The sequence below is a fragment of the Dreissena polymorpha genome, chromosome 14, assembly GCF_020536995.1.
Source record: "Dreissena polymorpha isolate Duluth1 chromosome 14, UMN_Dpol_1.0, whole genome shotgun sequence".
In the NCBI taxonomy this organism is placed as follows: Eukaryota; Metazoa; Mollusca; class Bivalvia; order Myida; family Dreissenidae; genus Dreissena; species Dreissena polymorpha.
In genome coordinates, this window is record NC_068368.1 from 18194143 (window position 1) to 18216826 (window position 22684).

Genomic DNA, 22684 nt, shown 5'->3' on the forward strand with positions numbered 1-22684 from the left:
GTTTGTCTCTTAAGAGGCAACGGAGAAATTTGCTAATTGAAAATAGTAAAAACCCAAGGTGTTTTTGGAAAAGTACTTAACATGCTAGTGGCAGAGAGAACTGTAATACTAACGTTATTGATGCAGATAATTGGCGGGAATATTTTGAAACATTGTTCTCTGACACTAGTGATAACCATGTCTACGAAAATATTTTCGTTTCTGTAAGAGACACTAGAGACAATGATATATTAAACTGCGAAATAACTGATAATGAAATTCTGACCGGCCTTATACGCGACATGTATTGAAATGTACAAACATACAATACACGTTACACTGCATTACATAAAGATACTGTTTAACTATGTTTTATCAACCGGACATTTTCCAGTGGATTGGTGCGAGAGCCTGATTACTCCGATACACAAGAAAGGATCTAAATTTGATCCGAAGAACTATAGAGCTGTCTCTGTGGCAAATAGCTTGAGTGAAGTTTTTATGAAAATACTTAGTTCTCGATTGACACGATGGGCTGATCAGTATGAAGTAATCGACGAGTCACAAGCGGGTTTTAGATCTGGCTATAGTACAACGGACAATATGTTTAACTTAAGCGCTGTTATTCAAAAATATATAACAAAACGACGAGGAAGAGTATACGTATTTTTTATTGACTATTTTAAAGCGTTTGATAGTTGTAAGCATCAGCATATATGAAGCAGCTTAGTGCGAAAAGGGGTCTACGAAAACAGCCTGTTGTTTGGTGTGTTTATATCTATGTATAAACAGCTTCGCTCGTTTGTTAAACTGTCAACAGGCCTTACTGAATATTTTGAGTGTAACATCGAAACAAAACAAGGATGCGTCAGTTCTAGCGTAAATTTTGCGCTCTTTATAAACGACCTTGTAACTCACTTGAAGCAGCATTGCGGAAGTGGAATCTTTATATCCAACCAAATGGATGAAATACATGCACTGATGTTTGCAGACGACATTGCAGCAGCTGCCGAGACCGCTATCAAACTGCAGATACAAATCAACCGAATGCAAGAATTCTGCGAGGATACGGGTATGCAGCTTAATTCGGACAAATCGAAAATTATAGTGTTTAGAAATGGTGGTCCACTTAGACAGTATGAGCGATGGTTCTATAACAAAACGCCTATTGAAGTCGTGCCGCTTCACAGGAACCTTGGATCATTCTTTACACCAAAATTATGCTGGACGAAAACCAAGGATACGTTATCAATGCAAGCGAAAAAGGCTGCCGACTCAATATTCCGTTACCAAACATATTTTGGCAATTTCCACCACCACGAAGCTTTTAAATTATTCGATGCAATCGTCAAACCAATACTGTTATACTCGGCGGAATTATGGGGACATCAAATGTGTGATAAAATAGAAAGCGTACAAATGCATTTTTGCAAACGGTTAGCATACTTGCATCAAAACGTAACAAACAGTTTCGCATTAGCAGAATGTGGACGCCTCCCACTTACCTTTGACTATATGTTCAAGTGTGTCAAATACTGGGTGACTCTGACACAGATGGCTACTACCAGATACCCTAAGCAGTGATACTTTATGTTACGGCGCTTAGACGACGTTGGTCGAGTTACGTTGGCAACGCATATTAAACATCTACTTTTTTGTTCGAGTTTGGACACGCATGGATTAGTAATGAACTTGGAAACAGTGTTACCTTCTTAAACATATTCCATACCAGACTAGTTGACTGTGCGAAGCAAACCCTTTTAGGGGATATAAATTATCGTGCAAAAGCTTAACACTATAAACTGTTTAAAAGCTTAATTGAGCCAGAGCGCTACTTATCTACACCATTGTCATATCGTTTAAAACAGTGTCTGTCGAATTTTCGTTGTTCTGGCCACCAACTTATGATAGAAAAGGGTCGTCATATCGGTATTGACAGGGAATATAGATTCTGTCCATTGTGTCTACATAGAAATGTGTATAGTATCGAAAATGAGTTTCACTTTTTATTAGTCTGCCCTGTTTATAAAAATATAAGAGACCAATATTTCATGAATAACTGGTTGGAATGTACTATATCAGAAAATGTATTTGTACTAATAATGTCTGACACTAGGCAACAAGCTATTTTTGCATTGGGCAGATATCTTGACGTTGCGTATAAGTTACGGGAGAGTTTACTGTAACTGAAGGAAAACTCGCATATAGTGTATATTTTGTGCGATACTGTTTCATTCGTAAATGTGATACTGAACAATTGTCTTGGATAATATTTCAAATACATTTAACAAACGCTTACATGATTGACTATATGTCTATAAGCATTATTCTTTTTTGTTTTTACTTAACACGTATTACCATTATTGTTGTTAATATTATATACCATGTCACTTCTTATGATTATTGCATGTATGTTTGTATTTTGGGCCGGAGGCCTTACATTACAAATAAACCTATTGTCATTGTCATTGTCATTGAGATATTCCTATGGATTAAATGACTGTTGAAATTATTAACATAATCGAAAAATTGAGGTTTTAATGACCGAGCACCAACGTTAATAAAATGTTTATTATATGTATTTCTTTACTGATATGATAGGTCTAGTTGTGATCGTATTTAAAACAAGCATTTTGCTGTGCAGTTATTACCTAGTAAGATTTTTCCCCAATTATTTGATCATCTTTATGTTTCTATTGCTAGCGGAATGCGACCGAGTTCGCGGTGTAAAGCATTCGATATGTAAATTTCTTGAACTATATATATTTCGAAGAAATTAAACAATGATCATGTCGATGTCATTGGCTGGGTGAGAACCCCATATTTCGGAACACAAATTCAATACAAATGTAATCATATCGTGAAAGAAAATTCATTCCTTATGAATTGGTTAGTACGTGTTTTGAAATTTTCATTCAAATTTTATATCGTAGACACGCTTGTTGCGCTATAAGTTTGGTGGACCTGTTAACATTTCCATTCTTGAACTACCGGATTATTAGATAAATTAGGAACTTGTTTTACTTAAATATTGATCTTAACGAATAAAATTGTCGCTACAGCGGCAGAACTCTTGCGCCGACCGAGAATTAAACCCGGATGGGCGTCTTGGAAGTCAAGCATGCTAACCTTTACACCAACTTTACAACACCACTAATCATCGCCCATCTTTTTGCATTTAACATTTCCAGATGTAATACCGGGATCGTTTGTTAAGTACATTATTACCTTTCGGTAAATGTATAATAAAAAAACAACAATATTGGTCATCATGATGTTTGGTATAAGGTCAATGAACCTCGGTCCACAAAACACACGAATCAAAGGGATATGGTCAAACAGAAATTTTACGTGCATATAAACATGTGAATGATGTTTGACGTTGACAGGAAAGAGCACTAATTTGTACTTCTTACTGTACTAGTTAACTGTGTGTAAACATTGAGTTAATTATTTAAATTTAAAAAACGAAAGAATTGTCCGAACAGCGGCTAAACATGCGTTGATCGGGATTAAAACACACATCAGCTGCGTGGAAGGCAACCATGCTCACCTTTACACCACCGACGCTGACTTTTAACATGCTACTCCACCGTAACGTTTTTTCGTACCTTAACGAGTCAAATCGCTATTACAAACGTCAGCGTTTTATGTATTTCAATACCGGTTTACAAGCCAAATTACTTATAAAACTTACTGGTAAAAGTTTAATAGCATAACGCTTTTTTCTCAACAACATTACGACTATCCAGCCTGTACCATACGTGATCTTGTTTTGATGTTATGATGGTCGTTGTTAAACATAATACATTATGTTTCAATCCACTTTTGAAGTATTTATACATCGAATGTTCGTGTACTTTATTACTTCTTTTTTATTCTTTAACTGTATACAACACATTACAATTCTAAGCACCATGTTATTTTGTATTAAGTAAGTTAAAATAAGCATGTGAATTACGCTTGACATGTATAGGAACGTTAACAAATCTCTACTTTGTGTGACGTGTATAGGAACGTTAACAAATCTCTACTTTGTACGGTACATTTTAGTGATAGCCTAAAAGTATCGTCGCAACCGCGGAAATAACATGCGTCGGCCGGGAATCGAAACCGATCGGCTGCTTGGAAGGCATTCATGCTAACCTTTATACTAACGACGTTCACTATCTTTAGCAACTGTACTCGTACGTTTATTTCGAACGTTACATATCGGTACCGAGACCGTCAACGTGTCAAATATGTACACCATATGTTTGTCGATTCCAGTCTAGAATATTCAAGTAATTTTAATACGTCCAACATAGCCTTGCAGTTAGTCATATAACGTATTTAACTTGTTAGTAAATTTTCGTTATAATTACAAGACGTATGTCTGCAGTCAACGTTATGGGAGGTTCGACTGACCATCCTGTACTTTACGCGAGTTGTTAATGATGGTCGTAGATAAAAATCACAAATCTTGTTTCAATCAAATTTTTTGACATGGCTCTTTTGTTTACTAAATTATTTCATTTTCGTTTTTTAAATGTATACACAACATAAAAAGACTCAGCTGCCATGCTATTTTGCATTTAGTATACAATTTGTATACTCTAGGACATAAACATACTTATAACGTATATATGTATATACAGAGTCTTAGAATATCTTTTAGTATGTTTTAATGGTAAACATGTTTTAAGTAGAATGAAAACTTGGTTTTTAAAAATGTTGTAGTCATGTTAAATTTAAAGTTTTTAAAATGTACAGTCTCTACATGTAATAAGTCATTTATGACTGGTTACATTCATGTCATTGTGTTATATTGTATGTGTAAATTGTAGTATGAACATGCAATGTGATTGAGACTTAGATAAAAAAAATTGATTTGAATTTGAATTAAATTGAATTAGTAAGTTAACCACGGACCAGTAAAATATATGGAACATAAGTGGAAAGGTCGCTTATATATTCTGCATACACAAGTATGTACGTGGAACGTTTGACGTTTATAGAAGCGTCAACAAGAATTGGTGCGCACTTAATTGCGCATTATGTCGAAGTTGTTGAAATTATCAAAATAATTCAACATCAATTGTGAAAATAGAGGATCAAACCAGCCTGGTCGGGAATCGAACCAGTATCGACTGCGTGCATGTAATTGAATTGTATTGGAACGTAAACATATCCGTACTTTCTACGGTACGTTTAAAGTTAATGTCTTAGTGGCTTTTATTATTGTAATAAACAAATCAAAGGATTGTCGCAAAAGCGGCAAAAACTGCGTTGGCAGGGAATCAAACCGGGATCGGCAGCTTTTAAGGCATCAATGCTTACATTTACCCCACCTATACTCATCTTTCATAATGATTCTGTACTATAACAATTCATTCATACGTTAGCGTGCAATATCAGTATTGCGAACGCCAACGTTTTATGTTTTTCTATACCGGTCTATAATATTGACAAATAGAGTTCATTACCAACATAGCTATGCAATTAACCATAATACGTTTTTGTATCATTATATAATTTTCGATAGCGTAACGTTAGTTGTGTTTCTAATCAACGTTATGGGACGTTTGACTGTCTTGACTGTACCAAACATGTGTTGTTATTATGGTAATAGTGAAACATCATGCATCGTATTACAATTAACTTGTGAATTATTTCCTTTCGTAAGTTGTATGCACAAAATTACAATATTAGCCATTATGTTTTGTTTGTGTAATTTGTGACCACAGTCCAAGCAAACGAACCCAAAGTGAACTGATTAAGAAAGAACTTATGCGTGCATGTAAAAATATTACATTTACGCTTGACGTTTTAGGTAACGTTAAATTATCTGTTGCGCTCGACTGTGCAATAATTCCGTGCCTTAACGTGTCATATCGGTATCACAAACATTGTCGTTTAGAGGTTTTCAATTCCGGTCTTCAATATTGACATTCAAAATTAATTTATAGCACAGCCATGCAACTAGCCATATAACGTAATAAAACGTTATCAAACGTTACTTTTGCCTTGAAACAACGTTGAAGGACGTTGTACCGTAGCCAGTACCATTCGTGTGCATGGTCTGATTGTTATTGTTAATCATCGCGCAACATGTTTTATTTATTTTTCCGGGTTTTTTTATTGATCGATTGTTATTTAGTTCTTTTTCTTTCTTTAAATTTATACAATTAAATACAATATTGTCACCATTTGTTGTGTATAATATAAGTTAACCCCATACCACTAAACACACGAATTTAGAGTACAATGATAAAAAAGCAGTATGTGTATATATATTACAGTTGAATTATGTTTAACGTTTATGGGAATGTAAAATAATCTGTTGCGCTCGACTGTATGTTTTATGTAACTGTCAAAGTTGTGGTAATTATTGAAATTTAAAAAAAGTCTTTTAGCGTGAGCGGCAGAAATAAACTTGCGTCGACAGGAAAGCGAACCCTGATCGGCTGCTTGGAAGGCAAACATGCTAATCTTTACACCACCGACACTCACTAGCTACGGAATTACTTTATTGTTGGATTTATTTCGTACATTAACGCGTCATATCGGTATACAGAAAGTAAAAAAGTGAGCCCTTTATAACATGTTTTTATCTCTTCTAATTTACAATATTACAGTTTAGATATCATTTATATCATAGCTTGCAATAAGCCATATAACGTACTAAATTCATAAGTAAATTGTCGATAGCATAACCATAGTCCAGTGTGTTCTCTACGTTATTGGAAATTTTACTATCCAATCTGCATCATATGAGTGCGTCTTCTGAAATAAACTTTTCGATGCTTTATACCTTGAGATATTGTTAAATAGTTATTTTTTTCTTTAAAAGTATCAAAAATGGTGCAATCATGTCCAACATGTTTGTTTTGTAAACCAAATTCAACTAAACAAACGATTCCAAAGAGCAATAATCTGGAGAGAAACAGTGCGTGCATATTAACATATCAATTTCGTTTGATGTCAATAGGAACGTCAATTTATTTGTTTCGCTCCACAGTACGTTTTAAATTAATGTCGAAGTTTTATTTGACAGTCGAAGCTGTGGTACTTATTGAAATCATCAAACATAAGTATCGTCGCAATTGAGGCAATAAAATGTGCGTCGGCCGGGAATCGAACCCGGATCGGCTGCTTGGAAGGCAACCATGCTAACCTTTACACCACCGACGCCCAATATATACGATCCTACTATACCATAAACTTTTTTTGGTACGTAAACGTGTCATAACGTTAAATAGAAAGTCAACGAGTGAGCTGTGTATACCATATTGTCTGTCTTCCGATCGGCAACATTAAAATTAAAATATTATTTCAAATATAGCCAACAAAAAAGCCTTTCATTTATTTATGTTATTAGTAAATGTTCAAAGCATAACGTTAGTCTAGTTCCTTATCAACGTTGTAGAACATTGTACAATTCAGCCTGTACCGTATGTGTGCTCCTTATGCTGGTCCTTGCTAATCATCGCGCATCTTTCTGTTGTTAAATTTTCCGGGCTTTTTACCTTGATAGATTATAAAATGGTGTATGTCCTTTCTTTGAATTCATCCAAAATTATACAATCTTGGCGAGCATGTTGTTTGTTTAATTTAAAGTAACTTAAGTCCACCTGAGAAAAATATATGCGTGCATATACATACATATTACGTTCGACGTCAATAGGAACGTAAACTTAACTGTTGAGCATTACAGTGCGTTTTATGCTACTGTCGAAATTGAAATAATAATTGAAATCAACAAACAAAAGTATTGTGTCTACAGCGGCGACAAAACATGCGTCGGCCGGTGTCGAACCCAGATCGGCTGCTTGGAAGGCAACCATGCTAACCTTTACACCACCGACGCTCATATTGCTACTATACAATACACGTTTTACGAACGTTAACGTTACATATCGGTAGTGAGAACGTCAACGCGTCAAATATATACACCATATGTTTGTCGTTTCCGTCTACAATATTGAAGTTAATATATTGCGCCAAACATAGTCGTGGAATCATATAACGTATTTAACTAAATAGTAAATTTTCCAAAGCATTCCATAATGTCTGCAATCAACGGTATTGGAAATTCGACTTGCCAGCCTGTACTATACGCGCGTGTTTCATGATGGTCGTATTTAAATAGCACACATCTTGTTGCAATCCACCGACGCTCACTGGCTACAACGTAACTCTACCGTAACCTTAATGTCGTACGTTTACGTGTCATATCGGTATAGAGAAAATCAACGAGTGAGCCGTGGATATCATGTTATAATTTCATCTTATATACAATATTATAGTTAAGTTATAATTTCTAACATAGCCATGCAATAAGACATATAACGTACTTTATTTGTAGGTAAATTTTCTAAATCATAACGTTTGTCATGTTTCTTTTCAACGTTATGGGACATTTTCCTTTCCAGCCTGTACCATATGTGTGCGTTTACTGTAATTAACTTGTCCAGGCTTTATACCTTGAAAGATTGTCAACAAGTTAATTTCCTTTCTTTAAAATTGTCCCAAATTGTACAAGCATGGCCACCATTATGTTTTTATGTAATAAAAATGAACCATAGTCAACTAAACACACGATTCCAAATTGAAATAATCTGGAGAAAAACCATGCGTGTATAGTAACATATAAATTTCGTTTGATGCCAATAGGAACGTCAATTAATCCGTTGCGCTCTACATTACATTTTAGAAAATGAATGTCGAAGTTTTGGTAATTATTGAAATCACCAAACCAAACTTTCGTCGAAATTGAGGCAAACACATGCGTCGGCCGGGAATCGAATCCGGATCGGCTGCTTGGAAGGCAACAAAGCTCACATTTACACCACCGACGCTCTCTATTCATGACCTTTTTTATATCGAAACATTTATTGCGTACATTAGATACATTAAAAGAAAGAAAATAACCCATTTAACAATATATCACTGTATAAAGCACGGAAATTGTTATTATAGCCACATGCGCTTTGATTATCAAGGACCATCATTACGATCACACATATGGTACAGGCTGAATAGTACAAGTCTCAAAACGTTGATATTAAGAGACGAGACTAACGTTATGCTATCGAATATTTTCTAATAAATTAAATACGTTGTATGGTTTGTTTTTTGTCAATATTTGAAATTATATCTTAATGTAATATTGTAAATCGGAAAACACAAACATGGCATACATACCTCATTCGCTGACTTTCTCTCGACCGATATAAAACGTCAACGTACAAAATAAAGGTTACGATAGAGTAGCGTCATATATATTGAGCCTCGGTGGTGTAAAGATTAGCAGTGTTGCCTTCCTAGCAGCGTATCCCGGATAGATTCCCGGCCGAAGGTAACCTAAGTCCACTAAACACACGAATCCAAAGTGCAATTCTCTACAGAAAAATCATGCCTGAATATTAACATATCAATTATGTTCTACGTCCATTGGAATGTAAATTAATGTGTTCCGCTCCATCGTACGTGTTATGTGACTGTCAAGTTGTGGTATTTATTGACAGCAAATCAAAAGTATCGTAGCAACGGCGGCAAGAAATCGTAGCAACGGCGGCGAGTACTTTGTTGACATTGACTGAATATGTTATTTTTAAATTGCTGGGTAATGTGTTCACCAGACCAGTTCAGTAAACAAGCGACATCATCGGATGTTACGGTAAGAATCGTAACAAACATTACTGCATGTTTACGCTATTCTCGGAAAAACACACGTTTTGCTCCAATTTCAGTAAACTTGTGACACATTTAACTAAGAAAATATGGCCTGAATATTATTAAATTTGATTTTTGTATTAAAGAACTGATTCGGTTTAATGAATTCACACCTTTTTATAGTGAAATTCTGTTAGATAATAAAATTACACCAGATTGTATTTACCCCATTTTGCCGATGCATTTGATTTTCTATTTTAACTCCTCATAGTTTTAGCGAATAAAACTTCGAATATAAACTATGGATCACATCATATATAGTATCATTTAAAGTGCTGATTGGGTTGTATGTGTGCCCTTATTTTCATTGTAATATTCCATAAAATAATGAAGTTGTGCAAGTTTTAATTTTACCCTATTTTTCACATACTTGCTTTCAGCCATTTTGGTTTTCCATGAAAAACATGCATATTTCCAGTGACATAAGCTCAAAAAGGGTGTGTTGCATCATATCATAACTGATATTTTTTTTAAAGTGCTAATTTAATTGTATTTTTTGCACATATTTTCATATTGGTATCCCTTTGCATAAGAAATTTACACCAGATTTTATTTTCCCCATTTTGGGGGTGCACGCTTTAAGCCAAAAGTTGTTTCTATCCAAACTCTTCAGAGTTCTAGCGACTAAAACTGACAACATGTACTATGGATCATATCATCAATGATATCATTTTAAAGTGCAGACTGAGTTTTAAAGCTGTCCTTCTTTTCATTTTGATATTCCTTTAAATAATGAAATCATCCAAGTTTTCATTTGTCCTGTTTTTCAGGTATTTGCATTCAGTCGTTTTGATTTTCCGCACAAACCTTGCATATTTTTAGTGTCCAAAGTTTAAAAAAGGGTGCATCTGAAGGACATGAAAGGTTCGCTTCCAAAACCCGAAGGCCCTTTCAATACTGTTTGGTGCCTATGTGAGCAGTTTTGTACTTTTCCTGAGCTTCTGACTCTGTGAAAACAGTTATAAATATGTTGATAGTTTTAATACTGAACTATTTTATTGGAAAAGTGTTATTACTTAGAAAATCAAGGAAAATCTATTTCATAATTATATGTGTTGAGTATATGCTTAGCATACATAAAAGTTGATTTGTGTGTTTCGTTTTGTTTTGCAGTTTATATATAAAAAAACACGGCAATTTTCAACCAAAATGTGTGTTTTGCTGGATACATAAGATATGTATCGCTACATGTACCAGAACATGCCCATGCGACGTTGTTTTATACGTATTCGGCGGAGAAAACAGTATTCCTTGACATGTGCGTGCTCAACAACAGTTGTTCTAGAAGTTGTCCGTGTATAACAGCCATGTGCGTGCTCAACAGCAATCGTCAAAACCAATCGAAACTCAACTTTTCCTTGAAAATAACGCCATTAGCAATCGATGTATCCATTTTTTGCCAGTTTCAATGCGTCCGCACGACCAACTGGTACTTAAACCGTGCTTATTAGTGTGAAAACAGTTATATTATTGTTAGTCCGTGTACAACAGCAATTGACGGTTCAAGAAATCGCAAAATATTCCATGAGTAATCTCCACACTCCGACCAACCAGAGGGAAACGGTTGATACTCTATGAAACCGCTTCCGGCTGGCCATATGATAGGCGTTATCCGATTAAAAACAAGTAAGTAATAAGGAAAATGTACCTGTTTGAACACTCAATTTTTCAATCTAAGCGAGGCATCGGCGGCCATGTTTTTTCAATTCTGACCACGTGATTCCCCCCATTGATATCTCTGTAGTTAAAATTATCTGAATTAAATTTAAGTTCACACAGTTAGAGATTCCTTTATTTCTTTTTTAACTTTCCCAAAAATCCATAAAAATCTCCCAAGGCAGATGCCAAATTGACCCCAGTTACTTATGTTGTGTATTATTTCCTACATAACTGCCAATTATGTCACCTAGTTTATGGCTATATGGGTGTTGAAATGTTTCTTATCAGGGGATATATCTCAAGTAGCTAGGCACAGGCACAGTATGGTTTCATATTAGCCCTCCCCAATTAAATCTCTTTTTGTATAATAAACATTTATAAGTAGACTTCATTCTCATTCGCAATCATACTATGTGCAAATTAGTATAAATAATAGTTTGTTTATTTTGTGTAGTTAAAACTGTTGAAGAATGTGCTTAATTAAAGAGTGCTTCAGTTTTATAAGTTAAGGACGGTTTTAATTAATTGATCATTTACTATATGATTTAATGTATAAATTTCGTTTTGATATAAGAGTCATTTAATAATTAATATAAGAATTTAATAATTTAATATTAATCCGGTGATCAAGGAAATTTAAAGCTAAGAATTTAATTTCAAACAGGTGCTTGTTGATCAATTTATAATATAGGAAGGTAATTTGATAAGGTGTCTTAGCTCAGGTAATACTTAATACCACACAGTACCTGGTAATAAGACAAACATTTGTCTTATTACCTGCATGTATTGTGTGGTGTAAATGGTGGATTGGTTGTTTATTGTCTTTTGGTGTTCATTTGCTGAGATATGACAATGAATTTATAAAAATCAGGCTGATTCTATTACAAGGAAAGGATTTCTTTATTATGGAAGTGTTTTTAGGTTACAATGTAATATTCATGATACACACATAAATCCTATTTTAAAGATAACTGGCTTTTAGGGAGTCAACTGCAGTAGACTGTTAAATCTAAAGAAATTGCCATTATTACAATATGCAGTAACAAGTCAATTGAACAGCCTGAATGTTGTCTGGTTGCTGATAGAAAAAAAAAGAATTCACCTATGAAACAATATAAAATGCATGCTTATATGCATTCTTTAATAATTCCATGAGGCCTTTATATTTTTTATTTAAATTTAGAATAACATATAATACATATCATATGATTTGGTGTTCATCTGATATGCTAATTTGTATTTTCAGTTTTGCCATGCCCAGGAGAGAGCGCCTGAGTTATGGGGTGCAGGAGCAGCACGAGCAATCTTGACATTTACTTGATGAATCATCCCCAACATCACTTGACGATTGTTTCTTGCTGGATGAGGATGAATCCATAACTGATAACGAGGGATGATACTTCTCTCAACACCGCAATGTATGAAGACAAAGCAACTCATTGTGGTTCGTCATCGTCAACAACAGAACCAGACTCAGCTGACGTTGGAGACTGTCAAGTTGAGATCACTGCGTCTATCAGGTTGAGTGTTCCAAACTGAACGAAGTGATCCAAAGCCATATATTGTCAATACGCACGCAAGAGACCTGGACATGCTCTGTTTACATTCATACCAAAGCAATGACAAAACATATTTAAGTATGAAAGTATGTGTTAATGAAGCAGTACACACTACTGTGTATGTTCATGGTTAGGAAGTTGCCCAGGACCATTTTTTGTGGGCTAGTAATTATCTTTTTGCCTTTTAGCTCACCTGAGCACAATGTGCTAATGGTGAGCTTTCGTGATCGCCTTTTGTCCGTCGTGTGGTGTGTGTTATGCGGCGTAAAAATTTGAATTGATAACACTGTAGAGGCCACATTTAATGTCCAATCTTAATGAAATTTGGTCAGATCATTAATTTTGTCCCAATGATATCTTGGACAAGTTAAAAAATGGTTCCGGTTTATTGTCCGTCATCATAAAACTTGGTCAGAAGACGTGTCAGAATTATATCTTGGGCAAGTTCAAAAATGGTTCCGGTTGGTTGAAAAAATTGATACCAGGGGGTGGGGAATTTTTATGTCTATATATGGCTATAGAAAAACCTTTTTAAAACTAGAGATCACATTTATTGTCCCTTTTTCACGAAACTTGGTAAAAAAATGTGTCCCAATGATATCTCGGACAAGTTCAAAAATGGTCCCGGTTGGTTTAAAAACATGGCCAGGCAACAGGGCATTTTTCCGTATATTGCAATAGTAAAAACATGTCAACACTCTTAGTCACATCTGTAGTCTAATCTCCATGATGAAACATTCTTATGTGATTATGATTTTTCTTCAGAAACATTAATACCCTGCCTCATACAATAATGGCTCTTATGCTATCATGTTTGTTGCCTGCATAACTGCAGAATATTAGTTGCTTTCTTCAAATATGTTATTTGTAATATCAACAACTTGCTTAATATGTGTTATGTTTATACATTGCGTAAGTTTTGTTATGCCAGGTGTATTGATATATTTGTCAACGAGTAATGAAGTTTTGATAAATATCATTAAACTGTAAAAACTATGTTCATGCATTATTTAATTGCACAAACTAAAATTGTTACTACAGAGGTTTATGAAGAGACTTTATCAGATAAATGGTTGCATAGGCTCCTCTGTAGAAGCCGGGACACATTCCTTTTACTATATCATTATGTACATAAGAGGACATACTTTTCAAGTTTAGATGATGCTCTTTTTACAACATACGGAATCCATATGTTCTTTTCATTAACTTTGCATTCTTGGCACTCATACACAACTGACTGAGTAAAGTCCTGAACAAATTAACTATCACAATACTCATCATAATTCACTATCACAATATTCATCATAATCGGTATACCTAGTAGTAAATCCAGATTAAAATCCGTTATAGACATGGTGAAGAAACACAGAAAAGTAACTTTATAACTGGATCGATATGCTTAATTACGGAGAATGGCACAGTATACGGGTCTGAAGATTTCTATTCTATACATATACTCTCTGTGGTAATGTTATAACTGGTAAAATCGTGCATTGAATTTAGCGGTTATTAAAGAGAACAATGAACACAAACAGTCTATTAGAGCAGACCAAGAATAGATGCTCTCCATAAGAAGACGAATTTGTTCAGAGCTTTATTCAAATAATACTACACGTAAATGGTAGTCAGATTTATCAAATTTAAACACTGCAATTAAAATGAAAAACAAAAATCTAAAACAACCAATTATTAGTTGTTTGACGTAAGATTCTGATCGCTTCTGAATTTGAATTTATCGTATTTCAAAGACCATCATTTAATACCGGATATCATGGTGTGTGTTTTTTCAAACTGGAGGCGAATAAAATCGCTAAATTCAACAATGCGGCATGTGATTTATTTTAATTGACACATTACAATTGTGTGATAATACCGCATACATTCTCATTTTAATCTTACATAACAGTTTATGTGTTTCTAATAGCAAAAACTGAAACGCGAAATCGTGTTTCAGAAATGTTGATAAGCGTGTTAACTACCGTGGCAACCGACAAACTTCTGCATATTGTAATAATGGCGCGCTTATCTCGCCGAAACCCGTGACGTGCGAGAGTTTTCCGATATTTGGCGAGCTGCTTATCTCTGTTATCTACGTATCTGCTGCAATCAACGGTTTTGGACATTCGACTGGCCAGCCTATACTATACGCGTGTTTTTATGATGGTCATTATAAAACATCACACATCTTGTTGCAATCCACCGACGCTCACTAGCTACAACGTAGCTGTACCGTAACCTTAATGTCGTACGTTTACGTGTTATATCGGGGACGTGGGTATCTTGTTTTAATCTAATCTGATATACAATATTACACTTTAGTTATCTAAAGATCTAATCTAATCTAGAGGGAAACCATGCATGCATAGTAACATATAAATTTCGTTTGATGTCAATAGGAACGTAAATTAATCCGTTGCGCTCTACAGTACGTTTTAAATGACAGTCGAGGTTTTGGTAATAATTAAATTCAACAAACTAAACTTTCGTCGAAATTTAGGCAAAAACGTGCGTCGGCCGGAAGGCAACCATGCTAACCTTTACACCACCGACGCAATGATATATATTGGTATTATATTCTTAGGATTAATTCGAAAGTTAACATTACTTATCGGTATTGAGAACGTCATCGTGTCAAATATGTACACTATATGTTTGTCGATTCCGTCTACACTATTGAAGTAAATATATTGGTATTATATTCTTAGGATTAATTCGAGAGTTAACGTTACTTATCGGTATTGAGAACGTCATCGTGTCAAATATGTACACTATATGTTTGTCGATTCCGTCTACACTATTGAAGTAAATATTTTGCACCAAACATGGCCATGGAGTAAGTCATATAAAGCATTTAACTTATTAGTCAATTTTCAAAAGCATTACAATGTGTCTGCAATCAACGGTATTGGAATTCGACTGGCCAGCGCGATTTTATGGTGGTCATAAAACATCACACATCTTGTTGCAATCCATTATCCACTGACGCTAACTAGCAACAACGTTATTACTCTACCGGAACCTTTATGTCGTTCGTTTACGTGTTATATCGGTATAGAGAAAATCAACGAGTGAGCCGTGAATATATTGTTTTTATCTAATCTGATATACAATATTACACTTTAGATATCATTTCTAACATAGCCATGCAATAAGCCATATAACGTTCTTAATGTGTTGGTAAATTGTCTAAAGCATTACGTTTGTCATGTGTCTTATCAACGTTATGGGACATTTTCCTTTCCTGCCTGTACCATATGTGTGCGTTTACTGTAATTAACTTGTCCAGGCTTTATACCTTGTCAGATTGTTAAATAGTTCATTTTATTCATTTAAAAGTATCCCACATTGTATAATCATGGCCACCAAGTTGATTTGTGTAATAAAGATAAACCAAACTCCACTAAACACACGCTACAAAGGGCAATTCTCTACAGAGAAATCATGCGTGAATATTAACGTTTGAATTACGTTCGACGTCAATAGGAACGAAAATTAATCTGTTGCGCTTTACAGTACGTTTTATTTGACTGACGAAGTTGTGATAATTATTGACATCAACTTACAAAAGTATTGTAGCGACAGCGGCACAAAAAAAGACATGCGTCGGCCGGGAATAAAAAACCCGGATCGGCTGCTTGGAAGGTGACCATGCTGGCCTTAACAGCACCGACGCTCACTATCAATGACGTTTTTCTACCGTTACCTTTATTTCGTACGTTAACGTGTCATATCTGAATAGAGAAAGTCAGCGACTGTGTCGTGTATACCAAGTTTTTGTGTCTTCGATATCTGCAATATTAAAGTTAACATATTATTTCTAATATATTAAAAACATATATTTAAAAACTATATATGCGATACAGCTTATTAATTTATAAGTAAATTTTCGATAGCATAACATTAGTCTAGTCTCCTATCAACGTTATGTGACATTGTACAATCCAGCCTGTACCATATGTGTCCTTGTTATGTTTGTCATTGCTTATCAACGCGCGTCGTGCTGCAATAAACTTTATGGGCTTTATACACTGACAGATTGTTAAATAATTTATTTTCTTTCTTTTAATGTATTCAAAATTTTACATTGTTGGCCGCCATGTTGTTTTTTGTAATGTTAAGTCACTAAAGTCCACTTAACGCACGAATCCAATGTGTAATTCTCTACAATGATAGCATGTGTGAATTTTAACATATGAATTACGTTCGACGTCAGAAGGAACGTTAATTAAAATGTTGCGCTTAACAGTGCGTTTTATGCGTCTGTCAAAGTTGTGTTAATTATTGAAATCAACACACACAAGTAATTAAGCTACAGCGGAAAAACATGCGTCGGCCGGGAATCGAACCCGGATCGGCTGCTTGGAAGGCAACCATGCTGACCTTTACACAACCGACGCTTACTTTCAATAACGTTTTTATACCGAAACCTTTATTTCGTACGTTAACGTGTCTTATCGATAGGCCATTCTGTTTTCCCCGGAAGATTTAGTACCGAGAAAAAATGCGAAGTATTATTTAAATATACCGGTATATCAAAACACAACAAGATAAGTATTTATGCAAAGCATCAAAGGGCGTCGGGAATTACAGTGTAAAAGGCACTCAATGAAGTTACATGGAACGATTTTTTTTCTACTGTAAATATTAATATATTGGTCGATTATTTTAAACAAAATAGAAAAACATACTGTTATAACCATTATCTATGATTTTGTGGTATAACCGCCAAATAACCATTATCTATGATGTTGTGTTATAACCCCAAATAACCATTATGTATGATTTTGTGTTGTAACCCCCAAATATTTCATAGTTCATTTTATTAACATTGGTTTCCTTTTTTTTACTGGCATCCGTGTGCAGTTTTCATTAATGGAACAGAACTGTGTAGGTTTTAAAAAATCTGTTTCATCCTGTAAGCGTAATTTAATATTTTTCTCAACTTCAAGGGGAGATGATTCAGAACTTATTCTTACGTTGCTCATTTACGATAGGGGTTGAGTACTAATTGATATGAAAACACTGTAAACGTTTTAATGTGTTTGCGAAACCCCCACCCTCTCACACATATATTTCATGGGCATAATAAAAACAAAAAATGGTTACAATAAAACAGCATTTTTATTTAAACTAAAATGTCTACATCAAAACAAAAAGTTAACATAGAACACAAATACAATAATTTGATTCTACTGGGGCTCGAACCTTGGGCCTTTCACATGTGAAGCGAGCGTGTAACCACTACACTACGGAACCGCTTGAAAAATTACCTTCTAACTAAGATATTAATAAGGTATTAATAGTCGGTTTAAATGTAAACCCGGAAGCTTAAACGCTGGATATGAGCGGGGTTAAAGGTCCATACCAAAGGGTCCATACCACTGGCAAGATACGGGTCAGGCCTGCGGTCTTCTATATGTGGTTCTTAAAACAAAAAACCTGTATGAGGACTTGATAGTAATGAGACTGGGGTGCTGTGATGGTGCTCCTCATTGATAAGCGGCTGCTTCCTTTATCAATACTCATTATTACAATTAATAATACGTGTCGCGCTTCGCGCTCTATAGCGCCTTTATTAGTAACTAGGTGGTTGCTAGGATAGTGGAACAAAGAAGTTTTGTTTTTATACAAACCCAGAAAGTTCCAACGGTTCGCGTATTTGCCCAGTTCCTGTGATCTTTTATAATTGCCCAGTCCCTGTGATCAGTTATTAATTAAAAGAATTAGCTTTGCATTATTGGCAATAAATGTTGTAGTAAATGTAAAAGGTACAAATGCAGTACTTATTTACACTAATTTACACAAATTATCACCACTATGCAAGATATTCTGACAACAAAAATATATACATTGATCCGTAAAATAACTTCTCCTCCCATAAGCGAAAAAAACGTATAACATACTAGTCGCCGCACTTTAGTGCGACGCCAATAATATCGAAAATGATCAACCTAAACAGTTAAGCTGTTTTCTGTTGAGATTTAGCGAAAATTTATAAATAAGTTCCGTTTGTCACAAATTTTCTTAATGAATTGCGTTTTACTTAGTATGAAACAAAAATGAAATGGAATTCATATGAATATTAAAAAAAACTGTTTCCTTGTAATATTTGTTTGCTTTTTCCCGTTTTTCTTCCGTTGATCTAATAAAGAATCGGCTGTAATTAAAGTTGGTAACTAATAGCTTTATCTGCGAACGTGTATGTATGAATATCAAAGTTCAATTGGAAGTCCTTCTGCACATTCCCCAGCCATATCAGAAACCCCCCCCCCCCCCCCGCTGTACTACCAGAAATCAGCCAAGAGCTATGAACGAGGTTACGCAAAAGACGCATTATAGTGTATTAAAATCTCATTGTTGATCAGCAATCGTTTTATTTTCTCTGATCTATTAATAGCGTCAGATTTTGAATGAACGGTGCTTCGCAAAAATACAACTTGACTGACGTAGAACGTAGTGGACTATTTTATTTTTTTAATAAACTTACTCTTCCGCGACAGTATATTTTTTTACTTTTAAGTTTTAACATATACGATCTTTTCAATATTCATAGTATGTGTCAGTTTGTAAATGATTGTAGTTCAAGAACTTAAACAGCGCCGCGAATTATTTCTCGGCGCAGATGCGGCCGTGTTCAGGTTTTGGGTCATTAGCAAAACTGGCTTGCAATAACTTGCTCTTAATCTTAGTTGTTCGCAAGCGATATTTCATACTTAGATATTATGGTAGACTATAGTGTGTTCGGAGGTGTAAAGGTTAGCATGGTTGTCTTCCAAGCAGCCGATCCTGGTTCGATATCCGACCGACGAATGTTTTTTGCCTCCGTTACTACAATACTTTTGTTTTTGCAGTCAATAAATACCACAACTTCGACAGTCATATAAAACGTACGATGGAGCGCAACTTATTAATTAAGGTTTCTATTGACGTTGAGCATAATATTTTAATATTCACGCATGATTTCTCTGTATAGAATTGCACTTTGGATTCGGGTGTTTAGTGGACTTATGTTACTTTCGGTCGGGAATCTATCCGGGATACGCTGCTTGTAAGGCAACACTGCTAACCTTAACACCGCCGATGCTCAATAAATATGACGCTGCACTACCGTAACCTTTATTATGTACGTTGACGTGCCATATCGGTAAAGAGAAAGTCAGCGACTGAGCCGCGTATACCATGATTTTTTGTCTTTCGACGTATAATATTAAAGTTCAGATATTATTTCTAATATAGCCACTTACAAGCCATACAACGAACTTGATTTATAAGCAAAAATTCGATAGCATAACGTGAGTCTAGTCTCTTATCAACGTTTTGAGACTTGTACTATTCAGCGTGTACCATATGTGTGCTCGTAATGATGGTCATTGATAGTCAACGCGCATATGGCTGTATTAACGATTTCTGGGTTTGATAGATTGGTAGATTGTTAAATATGTTATTTTCTTTCTTGAAATTTATATACTGTACGAAATAAAGGTTACGATAGAAAAACGTCATTGATAGTGAGCATCGGTTGTGCAAAGGTCAGCATGGTAGCCTTCCAAGCAGCCGATCCGGGTTCGATTCCCGGCCGACGCATGTTATTTGCCTCAATTGAGAAGATAGTTTGGTTTGTTGATTTCAATAATACCAAAAGATCGACGGTCATATAAACGTTATAGCGCAACGGATAAATTGCCGTTTCTATTGAGATTGGACGAACTTTAATATAATGTCAATATGCCCGCATTGTTTCTCTCTGGATTATTGCACGTTTGAATCGAATGTTAAGTGGACTTTGGTTTATTTTGTTTTACATAAAAAAAATAAACATGATTGTACAATTTCTGATACTTTTAAAGAAAGGAAATTAACTTGTTGACAATCTTTCGAGGTAAAAAGCCTGGACAAGTTAATTGCAGTAAACGCCCACATATGGTACATGCTGGAAAGGAAAATGTCCCATAACGTTGATAAGAAACATGACAAACATTATGCTTTAGAGAATTTACCAACAAATTAGGTAGGTTATATGTCTTTTTGCATGACTTTGTTAGAAATGATAACTCAACTTTAATATTGTATATCAGATGATTAAAACAAGATATCCACGGCTAACTCGTTGATTTTCTCTATATCGAAATGACACGTAAACGTACGACATAAAGGTTACGGTAGAGTAACGTTGTAGCGGCGGTGGATTGCAGCAATATGTGTGATATTTAATTACGGCCATCATAAAACACACGCGCATAGAACATGCTGGCCAGTCGAATGTCCAATACCGTTGATTGCAGACATTATGTAATGCTTTCGAAAATTTACTAATAAGTTAAATACGTTATATGAATAACTCCACGTTTATGTTTTGCGCAATATATTAACTTTAATTTTGTAGACGGAACCGACAAACATATGGTGTACATATTTGACACGTTGACATTCTCAATACCGATATGTAACGTTAACGTTCGAAATTAACGGCAGAGTAAAGTAGCAATCTGTACCATGAGCGTCGGTGGTGTAAAGGTTAGCATGGTTGCCTTCCAAGCAGCCGATCCGGGTTCGATTCCCGGCCGACGCATGTTGTTTTGCCGCAATAGCTTGTTTGTTTATTTCAATAATTATCGCAACTTCGACTGTCGTGCTATTTTGTGCATTGACGTGTCATATCGGTAGAGGGAAAGTCAACGAGTGAGCCGCGTATACCATGTTTTTGTGTCTTCCGACATACAATATTAATGTCAAGATATTATTTCTAATAAAGCCAAAAACAAGCCATAGACCGTATTTAAAGGGATCTTTTCACGCTTTGGTAAATTGACAAAATTGAAAAAAGTTGTTTCAGATTCGTAAGTTTTCGTTTTAGTTATGATATTTGTGAGGAAACAGTAATACTGAACATTAACCATGCTCTAATATAGCCATTATATGCATCTTTTGACGATTTTAAAACCTAAAAATTATAAAGCGTTGCAACGCGAAACGATTGAATAATTTGGAGAGTTCTGTTTTTGTCGTTAAATTTTGTGAAATTACGAAGATTGCTTATATAAGGTATAAAATACGTCAAATATGTATACACGGCGGAATAGCTCAGTCGGCTAAAGCGTTTTTACTTCAGGACTCTGGCAGGACTCCAGGGGTCACTGGTTCGAAACCTGCTCCGGGCAATGTTCTTTTCCTTTTTTTAATTTTTTTCTTGATTTTTTACTGAAGCTTTTATGATCCAATGTTTACATTTATCAATATAAAGCATTTAATGAATAAGTTAAAAAAATGCCAAAATCTGTGAAAAGGCCCCTTTAATTTATAGCATAACGTTAGTCTAGACCCTTATCAACGTAAGGGGACTTGTACAATCCAGCCTGTACCATATGTGTGCGCGTTATGATGGTTATTGATAATATTGACAATTTCCGGGCTTTTTTACACCGGTAGATTGTTAAATAGGTCATTTTCTTTCCTTTAATGCAACTTATTTACGAAATAAAGGTTACGATAGAAAAACGTCATTGATAGCGAGCGTAGGGGCGTAAAGGTCAGCATGGTTTATTCGGTTTCGATTCCCGGTCGACGCATGTTTTGCCTCAAATGTGACGATAGTTTGGTTTGTTGATTTAAATAATTACCAAACCTTCGACATTCATATATCAAGGCGCTGAAGGCACTGAAGTTGTTCGCTATTGTATAATCTTAGTGGCAACTCAGTTTTCAAAATTATATTATAGCTTTTTATATCGCAAGTTTGAAATGAACACAACCCATTCATATTTATAAAGAGT

At 35.0% G+C, this 22684-nt stretch overlaps 2 non-coding genes across 2 annotated transcripts; one reads left to right on the forward strand and one right to left on the reverse strand.

The window, feature by feature from the left end:
* Nucleotides 1-7080: 7080 nt before the first annotated feature.
* Nucleotides 7081-7152, reverse strand: Trnag-ucc (transfer RNA glycine (anticodon UCC)). The gene has a single exon. It is a non-coding gene; the product is annotated as a tRNA-Gly (tRNA).
* A 14259-nt stretch (nucleotides 7153-21411) lies between these two features.
* Trnag-ucc (transfer RNA glycine (anticodon UCC)) lies at nucleotides 21412-21483 on the forward strand. The gene has a single exon. It is a non-coding gene; the product is annotated as a tRNA-Gly (tRNA).
* Nucleotides 21484-22684: the final 1201 nt, after the last annotated feature.